Source organism: Papio anubis, chromosome 4 (genome assembly GCF_008728515.1).
Source record: "Papio anubis isolate 15944 chromosome 4, Panubis1.0, whole genome shotgun sequence".
Lineage (NCBI taxonomy): Eukaryota > Metazoa > Chordata > Mammalia > Primates > Cercopithecidae > Papio > Papio anubis.
The window spans coordinates 175,082,328-175,098,774 of record NC_044979.1 but is presented as its reverse complement, the minus strand read 5'-3'; positions in this window follow the sequence as shown (position 1 = coordinate 175,098,774).

Below are 16,447 nucleotides of genomic sequence, written 5' to 3'. Positions count from 1 at the left end.
CTCAGTCTCTCTGCCTCAGTTTTCTCATTGGAAACATAAGAATAATATCAGCTCACATCTTATAGGGTTACTGCAAAAATTAAATGAGATAATAAATGTAAAACACTTAGAACACAACAATTCCCTAAATAAGGCTGGCTATTATTTTTATTATTATTTTATTGTCTTCTGACTTTTATTGCTTCTGTTGGGAAGTCTGATGGTGTCCAATGTCCTGTGTCTCTTGCATTTAACCTGACTTTGCTCCTGGTTACTTTTAGGTAGGACCTTTGTTTCCAGGGTTTTGTGGTTTCATTGCTATGTGTCTAGATACTGATTTCTTTTTTTTTTTTTTTAATTTATGCTGCTTAGGTCTCATTGTGCTTCCTGAATCTAAGGTTTCATTTCCTTCATGGAAATTAGAAAATGCTCAGCCATTATTTCTTTGAATATTGCCTCTATTTCTTCTATTATCTCTCTCTGGAAATTCTATTACACAACTGTTGGGATCTCTCATTCTATCTTCCATTCTACTGACCTTGCCTTTATATTCTCTCCCTCTCTCTCATCTTCTAGATAATTTCTTCATGTCTGATTTTTATTTCATTTATTTAGCTCCTTGCCCCATTTAGGTTTTAATTTCAATAGCTTTCTTCATTTATAGAAGTTCTATTGATTCCTTTGCAATTCTTCTGGTCTTTTTGTGTCTTTTTTCTTTTTTCGTTCTTTCTAATGTCCTTAATTATTTTTAAATAAGTATTTCATAGTGTGTAACAAGTATTCTTTCACCTGAGGATCTTGAAGGTCCTGTCCTGTGCTGACGTGCCTACTGACATTCCTGCATGGCGAGTTGATTTTGTCATTTCTAATTGTGAGCTCATCTCAGTGGAGCTCTCTCTGTAATTATGGATAAAATAACTAGATTATGGTCTAATTTAAGAGTGTGGCCCCACAAGCTGTTTGTTTCTGCTAGACACCCAGGGAAATTATCAGCCTAGACCACCTTGGTTCGTTGCTCAGTTGGATGGGTTGGTGGCTGTCAGACTCTGCAGGTAGAGCAAATGCAAGCCCCACCCCTACCTGAGGGCAGGTGAACAGATTCCTTTGTTTCCACCCAAAGTCTGAGCCACAGCAGACATGCTTCCTTGTCACCTGCCCTGGTGAGGAGATGATTCTTCTAATCTGCCCTTTTATAGAAGATGCAACAGTCTGTAGGTCCTGACCTCATATAAATGTTCTCAGTTCCAGGTTTCTACCATAAGTTGGCCCAACACGATGCTCCTTTCCCAGCATGGGTATTAAAATCTAAACCCCTTGGTTAGGAAGATGAGCCCATCTCCCAAGGCAGTAGCAGCATCATTCCTCTCTGACTGCTCTGCTTCTTAGGTTCTGCTCTGTTGTGGCCTAAAGGTGTCCCTCACTTTCTTACAAGTGAAACCTTGAATTTAGAAGACTCTTGGTTGTATTTTATCCGTTATTTCTAGTTGTTTTGTTTTGTTTTCTATGACAAAACTATTGTTTTGCTATAAAAAACAACAGTTTTGGGATATGTGGATTACATCATTGATAAAAATAGAAGTCCTAATCTGTGTATTTTTAAAGTTTTTAAAATTTAACATTAAACTCAAAAAGAATACCAAAGAACTCTTTAGAACCCTAAGCTACTTTTCTAAACCATAGAGTTTGAATACCTTTAATACAATGACATTATTCTTATTATGACGTCTAAGCTAATCATGGAAGAAAGGGAATGTTCAGATTTAAATTTCCTCTTACTAAAGCTCAAGGAAAGCTCAAAAACCTTCCTGAGTCAGCATCCTTTTCTCAAAAGCTTAACTGCCTGCACCAACACCTTACCAAGGCCAGTGAGTAAGAGAGGAAATACGCCCGTGTGTTTCCCTTCTAGGACTGCCAACCTGCCAAACTGTTATTCTCTTCCATTTGTGGGCTAATTAAGCAGCATGATTTCATTCTATTAAATATAACAATGCTAAATTTATAATATATATATATGTGTGTGTGTGTGTATTCAGAATACTTGATAACACTTCATATACTGCCAATTTTCCAATGCCTAAATTCACACTTAAAATCGATTTTTCCTATTTCTTTTTTTCCAGTTAACTCTTTGCTAGGAACATAGGAATACATTTATTTCTAAGTCAAATTTTTCCCTAATCAGGCCTTAGGATTCTCCTTCTATTTTGACCCTTTTTAAATCTGGACTTCGTTGAAGTCATTCTATCAGAATGTGAGCTCCCAGAGGGCAGGGACTTGTCTTCTTCAGCCCTAGAACCTTTGCCATATAGTTTGTGCTCAGCAAATATATGTTGAATAAATGAAAGAACCTTTGAGCTTTTCTAAACTAACTTCCCTCCCAAAGCTGGAATTCTTTTTGATAGAATCCCCACAACCCAAACTTTGCCTAAATATTTCTAATGACACAGAGCTTTCCACAGCAGGAGGAAGCCTGTTCCACTCATGGCTATACCTGGTTATTTGCTTGGTTTGGGTTTTTTCACTTGAATCACTCTACACCTACACCTGTTCTATGTGGGTCCCAGTTTATTCTTCCCTGGTAATGTTCCACTATGGTGTGAATGTTTAGGTCCCTCCCCCAAAGTTCATGTGTTGAAATCCTAACTGCCAGTGTGATGGTATTAGGAGGTGGAACCATTGGGAGGTCATTAGGGTCATGGGGAGGGAGCTCTCATGAATGAGATTAGTGTCCTTATTAAAGAGGTCCCAGAAAGCTGCCTTGCTCCTTCCACAATGTGAGGACACAGGGGAGAAGGTGCCCTTTATGAACAGGAAGCAAGCCTACACCAGACACCAGGGCTGCTGGCGCCTTGATCTTGGATTTCTCAGCCTGTAGAACTGTGAGAAATAAATGTCTGTTGTGTACAAGCCATCCCGGTTATGGTATTCTGTTCTTGTTATAGCAGCCCAAATGGACTACGACATGCTCCCCGGGATTGTACCTGATTCTTCATGGTAGCCTGTAAAAACACAACTCCCTTATCTTATAATAGATTCTTAGAGCGGGGCACGATCTTAGGTTTCATCCTAGAAATTGGGATCTTTTAAGAATTTCCTCCACAGATTTGGATACAGTTGGTTCATGGGCCAGCACTGATGCATCACTATATTCTGGCAACAAGTTCACCCCAAATTTCTCTCCTCCTCAGTTAAATGTTTCTCATTCCTGTAACCAGTCCTGGGCTTGGTTTAATCTGGGCATCCCTTCAGAAAATACGTCACCCCCATAAATGGATACACACTCTAAATGCTGTCAGCCCACCACAGGCAACGAAGGAAATGATGTGACACAGTTTTTCTATGAATGTGGCCTGAGCATTTCCATTGCCTTATGTTTTGTCCCATTTTTAACTTATTGTCAGTTAAGTCTCCAGTTCTTTCTCAAAAGCATGGCACACGCAGTCAGGGAAAGAAAACTCAATGCAGAAATTTGCATTTACTCTTTTTAAATTTTAAAACGATTTTTGGTCAATGTTTTAATATTTAGATCAATTGAAAATAATACTACATTCCAAGCAAATGACAGAGATGAATGACCCAAAATAAACCTAGACCTTGACTCAATACCAAATATCTTAGCTGCTTGATTCAGGGCCTGGAAAAGAGAATTTGGAAGAAGCAACTGAATGGACATAAGAGAGATCTTCCAATCACATGCCAATGCCCCAGGGAGACAATTCACCATGAAAAGGGCACTAAACAAGCAAGTGGGCAGAATGACCTGGCCAGGTTACTGTAGCCAGCCTCTGTCACCAGCCACACTAGCAGGCTCCTGAACGAAGAAGCCATAATGGCAAGGGTGAAGGTTACGCACGAGTCCAAAAGCATGGGCTCCTATTCACCAGCTGATCTCACTACTGCTACGACCCAATGTCCAATTTGCAAGCGACAGAGACTACCTCTGAGCCTCCAAGACACCATCATCCCTGGAGAAGACTAGCAAGACATGTCTTTGCAAGTTAATTACATCAGACCCCTTTCTGATGCAGCAATGCCTCTCAATGGGAACCAACACATTTTCTGGGTATGGTTTTGCCTTTCTTTCCTAGAAAGCTCAGCCGGCAGCACAATCTGATAAAATTTTTAAAACTATATGTATATATACACGCACACATACTTTTTTATCCACCAACTAAACAGCCTATATAACATTGCACTGGGTCAAGAGACCCACTTTACAAGAAAAGAAGTGTAGCAGTGTATACCAGAGCATGCAATCCCTTAGTCCTATCATATAATACAACACACGGAAGCTGCTAATTTAGTGAAGGCTTGGAATCATCTTTTGAAGATGTAACTGAGGCATCAGCTTGGAGGCGATAACCTGCAAAGATGAACCACCATCCTCCAGGAGGCAGCCTAAACCCTTCAAGAAGGACCTCATATGGTGGTTTGTCTCCGATAAATGGTCACAAGAACAAAAGGGGGCGACGGAGTGGCCCTGCTCCCCATTACTCTCAGTGATCTGCTTGGGAAATTTGTGCTTCTCGTGCCTACACTCCAGGTGCTGTGGATATAAGGTCCTAGTTGACAGAGAGGGAGTGCTGCTTCCAGGGCACACAGTAAGAATCCTATTGTGGTTCTGGCCCACTCTCTTTAAGCTTCTTGTGCCAAGAGACCAACCAGACAGAAAAGTATTTCCCTCCCAGCAGGGGCCATTGACCCTGCTCATTGGGGTGGGTAAGGCTACTGTCATGAGTGGCGGTAGGAAAGATCACACTGGTACCCAGGTGATCCACTTCGTGTCTTTTATTACACCCCTGCCCAATCTTGACAACAAATGTCCAAGTGTAGTTCTATGTCAACATGGTAGCCAGGTGTTCAGACTCCTTAGGATGAGGGTGCAGGTCACCCCCATGAGGTCAGCCACTTAGACCAGAAGTGCTACTCAGCCAAGAGCAGGGGAATACATAATGTGTAAGGGTGGAGGGAGAAGATGAGTAACCGCCGTGGCTTTGAGATGAGCTTGAGCAATAAAGACTATAGGACTACAGGGCTCTCCTGAGTTTCCCCAGGAAAGGAGATCAGCCAGAATGCTGGTGCAGCTGTTTAATGAAGCATGATTATGCGCTGCTACATCATCTGTTAGAAAAAAGGGGGAAAAGACACTAACTTGCAGCATTTGCCAATTACCGTGGTGTAAAAATTTCCTCCATAGCCTATTTCAAGCTACCGAAGGCTTAACAACTGTCCTGCAAAATTCCTGAAAAGTCTAACAATCTGCTGTCACAATCTGTTACAAGCTGGTTTCAGCACACCTTTGAAAGCACATTGCTCTGTGAAGGGAGTAGATCTGAGTTGATCTGGAGTAGATGCTCCAGGAATGTGAGATAGTAGATGCTGTCGCATACTTCCCAGGTCTGCCACCCTACCCTTTTCAGCACTGAGTCGTCCAGGAATTGCCCTTGGCAAAGGAAGCTGCCTTTCCTGAGGTTTTGCTGGGATCACCTGCATCTGATGAGGGGGGCGGCGGGGGACAAAGGCTCAGCCCTCTTGCCTCAGTGGGACAGCTTTCAAGGGCCATCCTAACTCCAGGGCTCCCAGCAGGATCCACTGATGACCTGCGTTCAACCAAGGGCAACTCAATCACAGTTCACCGTCCCCCTCCACCCAATCATATTCCTCTCACCCCTCAAAAGAAAATATTCTTCAAGATGTCCCCAGCATGCAAATCTCAGAGGCTCAGAATCTGGTTCCCAGACCTACAAAAATTCAGAAGACACATTTTTGGCAAGAATCATCAAAATAGTGAAGAAGAGAAAGACCAAGAGAGGGAGAGAGAAAATATATAAATAAATATAATATAAAATAAAAAGGGGACATAACTATAGGCAAAATGAGATTTGAAATAGTGTAAGAACACCCATATCGTAATAATCTGGGGACCTAGGTTAGAAAGGATCTATTTCTAGGAAAATTGGCTGTTTACTCTGCTGATAGTTTATTTTGCTTTACAGAAGCTCCTTAGTATAATCAAGACCCACATGTCTATTTTCAATTTGTTGCAATTGCTTTTGAAGACACTTGGGGTACAGTAGGGAGCTGTGCCTGCCCAGGATGGGGAAAGTTCACTTGGGGTGCAGTAGGGGAGAAAGATACTCAAATACCAAAACTGGTACCAGGAGAAAAAGACTAAAATAGAGAGTAAATGTTAAAGAAACTGAAGTAGTGGTCAAAGATCTCTGCTACCAAAAGACCTTCATTCGCTGATAATTTCCTTTGTTAGATCTCCCAAACATTCAAGAAACCATTAATTCCTAAGTTATCTTAATCTAAAATGTTCACAAAATATTAAAAAGAGCAAAATAAATCGGACACACTCACTTTAAGAGACCAATGTAATCTTAATTCTAAAACCAGAAAACGACAGTGCAAATTACACACACACACGTGCACGCGCACACACACACATACACATATCTATATTTGCAAACTCATTTTGTTCTTTATTTTACTAAGTCATTTGTTCAGCAAAAATTCTAAATAAAACATTAGCTAGCTAAATCTAACTGTATGTATTTTTTTAAAAATTCAATGTAACCAAATAGAGTTTATTCTAGGAAAGCAAAGAAAAATCTGTCGATGTAATTTACAACATTCATAGACAAAAGGTATGTACAATCCCATGACCATTTCGATCAGGAATGAAAAAGTATTTGACAGGTTTCAGTGTATATTTTATGATTAAAAAGGTCTCTGCAATAAAAATCAGTTTCTTAAACTTCATAAAGTTTATATACCAAAATCTTACAGCAAATGTCAAGGGAGAGATGCTAGAAGCACTTTAAACTTAGAATAAGACAAGCATGTCCGTGATACCACTTCTGCTCATTCTAATAAGGAAGGAAACAGCAACCAGAGATGTAAGAATTGGGAAGGAAGCGACAAATCTGTCATTTTCTGTACCTTCTAAGAAATACAAACAGAATCAGGGGACAAAGCTCTTGAACTAGTGAGTGGGTTCAGAAAGAGTGCCAGAAATGAGCTTACCCAGGCTGGACTCAGTGGCTCACATCTGCAATCCAAGCACTTGGGGAGGCCAAGGCAGGAGAATTGCTTATGCCCAGGGGTTTGAGACCAGCCTGGAAAACATGATGAAACCCTGTCTCTACTAAAAATACAAAAAATTGGCCAGGTATGGTGGCGTGCATCTGTGATCCCAGCTACACAGGAGACTGAGGTAGGAGGGTCACCTAAGCCTGGGAGATCGAGGCTGCAGCGAGCCATGATCACGCCACTGCACTCCAGCCTGGGCAACAAAGCGAGACCGTCTCAACAAAAACAACAACAACAACAACAAAGAAATCAGTTTACCCTGCAAAAATGCGATGACATTGCAACTAGAACACGTTGTCGAAAATAAGATGCCGCTAAAGAAGAACTAAAACTCTGACTATCAAGATATTAATATAGCCAAGAATTTACAGACTCTCTGTGGGAAAAAAAAAAAAAGTTAAAACTCTGTACAGGACACATTCGCTCACGCAACAAAAATGGTTGCTTGGTGCTATGCGCTGTACTGGAGTCTAAAGGTAGAGCAAAATAACAAACCAATACCTGCTCTCATGAAGTTCAAATGCTAGTGGGAGAGAGAAAATAAAAAGTAAATATAAGAAATAAATTATATAAGGTAGTATAAGAATGTAGTATAAGGTCAGAGCTTACTGCAGCCTCGACCTCCCAGGCTCAGGTGATCCTCCTACCTCAGTCTCCTGTATAGTTGGGACCACAGATGCATGCCACCATGCCCAGCTAATTTTTTGTATTTTTAGTAGAGACAGGGTTTCACCATGTTGTCCAGGCTGGTCTTGAACCCCTGGGCATAAGCAATTCTCCTGCCTTGGCCTCCCCAAGTGCTTGGATTACAGACATGAGCCACTGAGTCCGGCCTGGGTAAGCTCGTTTCTGGCACTCTTTCTGAACCACTCACTAGTTCAAGAGTTTTGTCCCTTGATTCTGTCTGTATTTCTTAAAAGGTACAGAAAATGACAGATTTGTCATTTCCTTCCCAATTCCTACATCTCTGATTGCTTTTTCCTTCCTTATTAGAATGAGCAGAAGTTTAAATGCTAGTGGAAGGGAGAAAATAAAAAGTCAATATAAGAAATACATTCTGTAGGGTAGTATAAGAATGTAAGTTTCCTGGGTGCAATAGAATGGGTTTAGGGATGCTGGAGAGGGGATCTCAGATTGAAGGGGGTTGCCAAAGTAGGCCTCGTAGAGAGGTTGATAATTGAGCAAAGACTTGAATAAGAAACAGAGTGAGGCATGGCGATACATCGGGGAAGAGTGTTCTAGGCAGAGGAAGCAGCCAGTGCAAGAGGTCCGGGGTGCAAATGTGCCTGACATATTCAAGGACCAAAGTGAAGGCCTGTGTGGGTGGAGCAGGGTGAATGAGCAGGAGCTGTAGGAGACGTGTTCCAGGGCCACTGGAAAAAGGAATGACGCATTCTGACTGACATTTAAAAAAATCATTCCGGCCCAGGCACAGTGGCTCACACTTGTAATCCCAGCACTTTGGGAGGCCAAGGTGGGCAGATCACTTGAGGCCAGGAGTTCGAGACCAGTCTGGCCAACATGGTGAACCCCTATCTCTACTAAAAATACAAAAATTAGCTGGGCACAGTGGCACAAGCCTGTAATCCCACCTACTTGGGCGGCTGAGGCACGAGAATCGCTTGAACCAGGGAGGCAGAGGTTGCAGTGAGCCAAAATCGCACCATTGCACTCCAGCCTGGGCAAAAGAGGGAGATTCCATCTAAAAAAAAAAAAAAAAAAATCATTCCAGATAGAGTGTAAGGGAAGATGGGAAAGCAATGAGAAGGTACTGAAAATATCTAGGAAAAGCAGAGAGGCTTGGACCACAGAAGCGGCAGGGAAGACAGGAAGAGGTAGTCAGATTCAGAAGTATTTTGGAGAGCCACTCAACAGCATTTCCTCATTGATTCGCTGTGAGGTGTGAGAAAAAGAGAGGCGTCCGGGGGACTTTCAGTGTTTTTGGCCTGAGCGGTTACAGGAGTAGAGCCGCCACTGAAGTGGAGAGAGCAGGTTGGAGGGAGACCACAGGTTCCGTCCTGGACGCGTTCGGTTTGTGTACCAGCCATCCCAGCAGAGAGGTCAGGCCGCAAGCTGGATCAAGGCGTCCAGAGTCCAGGCGGGAAGAGAAGTGGAGATGCAAATGTGTGAGTCATGTGCGTGTAATTTGTATCCACAGCCATGAGCTTGGAAGAGAGGGAGCAGGTGTAGACAGAGAAGAGAAGAGGTCCCAGGACAGGGACCCAGGCAGGAGAGCAAAGGAGAAAAAAAAAAAAAAAGCAGAAAGCAGCTGGAGAGGCAGGAGGCAAACCTGGAGCGGGAGACCACGGAAGGCCGGGAAGCAGGCAGAGGAAGGAGAGTGAGCCGCGCCAGGCGCTGCTGATGGCTCCGGGAAGCCGAAGGCTGAAGTTCCACGGCTGCCGCTTGGTGAAGGGGAGCTTATCGATGACAGTGACAAGAGCAGTTTGGGGAGAGGGGTGAGAAAACCCGACTACAATAATTTCAAACTAGAATATCACCTTTGCAACATTTCCATAAATCTAAGATTATTCTGAAACAAACATTTTCCTTAATAAAATAGAACAAGAGGAGAGGAACTAGGAACAGGAAGTAGGGACAATTCTCAGAGGTTTTCTGTAAAAGGGAGCAGAGAAATAGGCAATAGCTAAGGAGGAGAGTGGGATCAACAGAAGATTTTCTTTAAGGTGGAAGAAATAAAAACATGTTTGTGCACTTATGAGCCAGGAAAGAGATAGAAATGATGATGTAGGAGAGGGAGGGGAGGCTTACGCAGCAGCACACCTTTCAACAGGCAATGGGGGACGGGTCCTAGACGCAAGCAGGAGAACTTCCCCACTGTAGGAGGTTGGGCAGTTCATCTCTATTGCAGCAGAAGGGAACGTGGAGGATATAAATGCAGACACAGGTGGGTGGATAGGTGCAGTGGGAGTTTGGAAACGTTCTCTTTCATGTCTTTAGTGAAGAAGGAAGCAAGATCACCAGCTGAGAGGGGAAGAAGGAGAGGATGGTGGGAAGCTGAGAAGAAGGGAACCTCTTGGCATCTTCACCTAGGAGAGTGGAAAAAGCCAGTGCGTCGGGAATACACAGCACTGCGGGCTTGCAGGGGAGTGCGGGTGCCCACTTGATGATGTCGGTCATTCGTGTAAGTGGGACCAGTGGGTGCGGTTGTGTTTTTCTCTAGCCCCATTCTGTTAAATCGGCATGAACGAGGAGTGGACATGGCAAATTGCAGTAGGCAAATTGCAGTGCATCGGCACCACGACCTGAGCAAGCAAGAGCAATAAAATAACATGTGCAATGAAGCAAGCAGCAACAGGGAGCTGGAAACGTGGCAGCAAGTGACTATCGTGTGTGACCATTCAACTAAGTGAGCAGGAATGAGGACAGGCTGCAGGGCCCACAGGGAAAGGACAGGGGAAAGGGGTCCATGAGTTGTGTGCAGGTTGCTGAAGGGTCCGTGGATTGGCAGAGTTCAGGCAGTAGACAGAGCAGAGTGGCAAGGCCAGGAGGTGGTGGACAGGGAGTGGAGATGTCCAGCTAGGATTACAGAGACATTATACTAACCGGTAATGACAAAGCCCAGGGCAATGCTAGAAAGTTCCAACAGAACTATCTGTGATGATGAAAGTGTCCAATATCTGCATTAGCTAACACGGCAGCTGCTAGCCACAGACACTTGAAATGTGGCTAATGCAACTAAGAAATCAAATGTTTACTTATTCTTGATTGTGACTAATTTAAATGTATATAGCCACTAGTGGTTAGCGGCTACCATATTGGACAGCACAGGTCTAAGGTATAATAAACCATAAGAGTGAGGCACTTGGGTTGCAGGCAGGAGAGGATGTGTATAGGACAAAATCATTGGGAGAGAGAGATTCAGGGAACTGGAAAGTTCCTTGTTGGAAGAATCAACCACATGGACTAAAATCATGCAGAACTAAGGCTGGATGGTGATGGAGAGAGTGACAGGGAACCGGGAGCCCCAATCACTGAGAAGTGAGCAGTCAGCAGATGGCTGCAGCCAGGGGGAGAGAGGGATGCGATCTGATGAGATGAGACAAAGCTGAGGCATTTAGAGAGGTCCAGAAGGGATGAGAAGAAGCAGGAGGGACCCCTGCCCCACCTCCAGGTCCAGCAGAGTGTATTCTAGAAGGAACAGTGGAAAGCCCAAGGGTTTGGGCAGGAATGAGAAATGCAGTGAATATTGCGGATACTCAGACACTGTGGGGATCCGGAAGGAGCCGATGAGGAACCACCTAGAATTCCATGGCATCCGTGGTGACTGACACGCATGTAAGTGAGAGGCACGCAGAGGCGAGCTGTGGTGGACGCAGGGCTAGTGCGTGTGTTGACACTGGTTGCTGGGACCCGGGAGGGGATCTGGATTCCCTCAAACGCCTGCCAAGGAAGGCCTTCCCCACAGCTGCCACGCCTCTCTCCAGAGCCTCACTGAAATCCTTCTTGGTGGAGGGTAGGAGACCCGGAGAGGTGCATTCCCCGCTAGGCATAGGAACGCTTTACTTCAAGCACTCAGGGTACATTCTAGATCCTTGTTAATAGGTGCAAAGATGTCATGAATCCACGAAAGATGCCACTTAGATGGGTGAAAACCAGAATAAAGATGTCATTCTCCCTGCATTAAAATATAAATGCAATCCAGTTGCAATAAAATTACAGGTGAGTGTTTTGAGAAATTCAGTAAACTTATTTTAATTTTACCATGGAAGAAGAAAGGTCTATGAAGAGCTAGGTTAGACCGAGTGTGGTGGCTCATGCCTGTAACCCCAGCACTTTGGGAGGCCGAGGCAGGCAGATCACCTGAGATCAGGAGTTCAAGGCCAACCTGGCCAACATGGTGAAACACTGTCTCGACTAAAAATATAAAAGTCAGCCCAATATGGTGGCGTGTGCCTGTAATCCCAGCTACTCAGGAGGCTGAGCCAGGAGAATCACTTGAACTCAGGAGGTGGAGGCTGCAGTGAGCTGAGATCATACCACTGCACTCCAGCCTGGGCAACAGAGCAAGATCCTGTCTCAAAAAAAAAAAAAAAAACTAGGTCAACTTTTAAAAAGCCAAGAGCCAAGTGAGACTGGGCACGGGTGGTTCACGTCTATAATCCCAGCACTTTGGGAGGCCCAGCCTGATGGATGACTTGAGCCCAGGAGTTAGAGACCAGCCTGGACAACATGGCGAAACCCTGTCTCAAAAAAAAAAAAAAAATATATATATATATACACACACACACACACACACACACACACACACACACACGTATACAAAAATTGGCTGGGCGTGGTGGTGCACACCTGTGGTCCCAGCTACTTGGGAGGCTGAGGTGAGAAAGATACCTTGAGCTCCGGAGATCGAAGCTGCAGTGAGCCGTGATCGCACCACTGTGCTCCAGTCTTGGACACAGAGCAAGGCCCTGTCTCAAAAAGAAAAAGAAAAAAAAAAAGCAAAGTAAAGTAAAGCAGGCTTGTTCTGCTAGGCATTAAAACACATCTCAAAGTGATGGTAATGAAAAGACAGCATGCAAGCTGCACAAAGTAGAAACTATATCCAGGAGACAGAATAGAGAGTACCGAGTGAAACCTGTGTCCGAAAAGGATTTAATGTACAGTAAAGGGAAACAAAACTCAATAAGGAAAAGAGGACAATGGTTAGTAGATAGTGCTGGAGACACCATAACTGTATCAATCAAAACATGACTGAATCTCTACCTAACACAGAAAAATCATCGTGCGCTGCAGATGAATGCAACACCTGCCTGAGGAAGGTGAAAGGGTGAGGATAACAGAAAGACATATAAGAGAATATCTTTATGATTTGCAGATAGGGTAGGACTTCTTAAAACTTCCAATGTACAGAAATATTAATAAATTTGATTGTACGAAAATGAAGGAGTTTTGTTCCAAATGGTCACCCCAGAGACAAAAATAAATACAGGACAGACAGGGAGAAGATTTTGCAACAGATAAAATCTACCAGACAAAAAACAGAAATGTAGAACCAAAAAATGCCACAAACCAACAAGAAAATCCCAGCAGCTCTAATAGTCAAATGAGTACCAGCAGTTTACTGAAATGCAGCCAGATGAAAGGTCGCCTGCACTGGGGGAGATGATGGCCGTCATCAATAGGTAGAGAAATGCAAATTAATACCCTGGAAAATCACTTTCCACTTATTAGCCTGGCACAAACTCAGCAGCTGATGCCAAGCGCTGGCAGAGATGGAAGGACACTGGAACTGTGCCCACTGGTGGGAGGGGAGGCTGGGCACAGTCGGGCCCAGCTCACCAATTAGGCCTCAGCACCCCAGGGCCTGGCATTTCTGATTCCAGGCATAGAAATGTCCACATGGCCCCTTGTGGAGACGTGTTTGAGAATACTTGTCACAGCTTTATTTGGAGGACAGAGAGCTGGAAGCACTCGGCATCCACCACTTGAAGAAAGGAGGGTGAAATGATTTCCTCCGGCAGAACCGCCAAGTACCTGGCCGCTAAGAGAAGTGATGGCTTAGAGAAAATAAGAGACAGAGAGATTCACAACAATAATTTTGTGAGTGTTTTTTAAATGACTACAGAACAATGATATCTGTTTGTAGGAACACATAACAAAATGCTATCCATTAAACCCAAGGGGAGGGGAAGGGGGACAGTGCAGAGCCCAGGTCAAAGAGACGGACTGCCCGGGCTTGGCCCTGACACCACACGCAGCTCAGCAAGCTCCTCCAGCTGGAGGCCACGGTGGAATCCATCTCAACACTTGTAAGTGGGGAACAAACAGTGAGTGTGCAGAAAGCCCTTAGAACAGCATCTGGTCTGAAAGCGACATTGGAAGGGTTGGGTCATTGTTGTTGCTGTTATAAAAGGAAATTAAAGAACCAAACAAGTGAGAGTCCTTGCATGAAGCCACACTGAAAATGTGCCAAGAAGCGAGCACTGTGAACAGCTCAGCCCTCTGAACCTGATGTCCAAGCAGGAATGAGAGAGAGATGGAGAGGGAGGGAGGAGGGAGAGAGGGAGGAAGGGAGGAGGAAGGAGGGAGAGGGGAAAGAGGGAGAAGAGAGAGAGAAGGAAGGAGGGAGAGGGAAGGAGAGAGGGAGGCAGAGAAAGAGGGAGAGAGAAGAAGGGAAGAGAAAAAGGAGGGAGGGAAAGGGGAAGGTAAAGAGGGAGAGGGAGGAAGTGGAGAGGGAGGAGGAGGTCTTAAATGCGGGTGGAGAAGAGGATACCACTCTGCAGCTTCAGGAACTAATACTTTAGTCTTGATTGCTGCTCTCCAGGAAGCGTCACAATGGGTCACATGCCCTGGCAACAGGCAATTTTGATTATTCACCAGACAGTAGCCCAGCAGTTGTCCCTTATTGGAAGAGCTCAGGGCGATCTGTCTCGGGATGTGGCAGTGTCTGCAGACCTACCTAAAACTGCCACAGAGTATGGTATTTTCCACAACATCCTCTTATCCTTTGCCAAAGTTGGCAAATACTGTAAGTTCCTCAGTGGAAGCTTGGTGGGTATTGCTAGAAGCTGTGCCAATGTGCAGTCATGGCAGGTGGTGCTGAGCCACGGGTTCCTTGTCTTGCAAGAGCAGTGCCACCTACAGAAGAGAATGTTCCACAATCTGACACTCAAATGACAAAGAGCCGGAGGCAGTATCTTTCCAGGTTCCTCCCCAAGACTCCCCCAGCATCTGCACCTTGTTTTCTGCCCTAGGAAGCTTGCTTTCTTGGGGTCTGGGTTGGCCATACTCATATCCCTAGGGATCCAGAGGATCCCTTGCTCTATGATTTCAAAATTAACTCAGCAAAGGGGAGCCCCAGCAGGGGACTGGGAGGCAGAACAGTAAAATCTCTGCCTTATTCCCTTGACCATCTCCTGCAGGGTGGCTGTGGTCACTGCCCCACTGAGGCACCTTCTCTAGAGACTCTCTCCTTCCCTGTCCCTTTGCTCACTTCCTCCCTCCCATCCCTTTGGTTTTAGGGATGGTAACAGCTGTTCCACCACCCTCCCTTTCCCTATTACCACACAACCCTGGTGGTTTCCCTACACCTTTGTACCTGGTGCCTTTATTAAGCCTTTCTTGGTTTCCCTAATTTGAGTGTGCTTTTCCTGCCTGCCGGGACACTGATTCTGGTGCCCTGTCATTATTATAAGATCCAATTACATCTGCTTCTATTCCTGGGCCCTGATACAGGCTTATTTCATGCCATCTTTTTAAAGAGCCACTTATATCCCCAGTCATGTTCATTATATATGCTGTGCTGAAGTCTGTTCTCAGTTCTTAAGATTTTCAAAGTCATCCTTGACTTTCCAAGTACTGCACCAAACACTCCAAAGGCATTTCCTAATTTAATTCACACAACACCAATAATAGATGACGTTGCCACTATCATTTTATAGATGAAGACTTTGAGACTTTTGGCTAAAATATCACAGCCAATTAAGGATCTGCTTATCTTTGGGAAGTTATCAAGAATCTTTGATCAAGATCTTTATTGATTTTGCATCATCATTTTGGGGGACGTTCTGTTGGTGGTAAGTTTCTTCTCAAAGTGGCTCAAAGAGTTTGTAGCACTATTTCAAATAGCACTAATTCTCAATGATGGGGACTCTGCACTGGCTGCTGGCCGCTCTCAGATTGTCAGAGTATTGAAAATGAGTCAACATCTACTTAAAGGTTTTTTTTTCTTTCTTTCTTTCTTTTTTTTTTGAGACAGAGTCTCACTCTGTCACCCAGGCTGGAGTGCAGTGGTGCAATCTCCGCTCACTGCAAGCTCTGCCTCCCAGGTTCATGCCATTCTCCTGCCTCAGCCTCCCGAGTAGCTGAGACTACAGGCACCCACCACCATGCCCAGCTAATTTTTTGTATTTTTAGTAGAGACGGGATTTCACCATGTTACCCAAGATGATCTTGATCTCCTGACCTCGGGATCCGCCAGCCTTGGCCTCCCAAAGTGCTGGGATTACAGGCATGAGCCATCACGCCCGGCCAACATCTACTTAAAGTTTTAAGATCATTTCCCTTAGCCAAGAGGGGCAAGAAAAGAGAGCCGGAGACAGAGTGAACTTTGTAGTGATTGAGTAATGTCTCCCCAAAATTCAAGTCCACTTGGAATCAGAACATGACCTTACTGGGGAAACAAGGTCGCTGCAGATGTAATTAAGTTAAAGATCTTGAGATGAGATGTCCAAGTTTTAGGGTGGGCTGGTGGACACCAACCCTATGGCTGGTGTCCTTGTAAGAGGAGATGAGGAGACACAAAGACCAGAGGAGAAGGCCGTGTGGGACTGGAGGCACAGGCTAGAGTGAGGCTGCCACAAGCTGAGGAGTAACTGGGGTCACAGAAGCTGGAAGAGGCCAGGGAGGATCC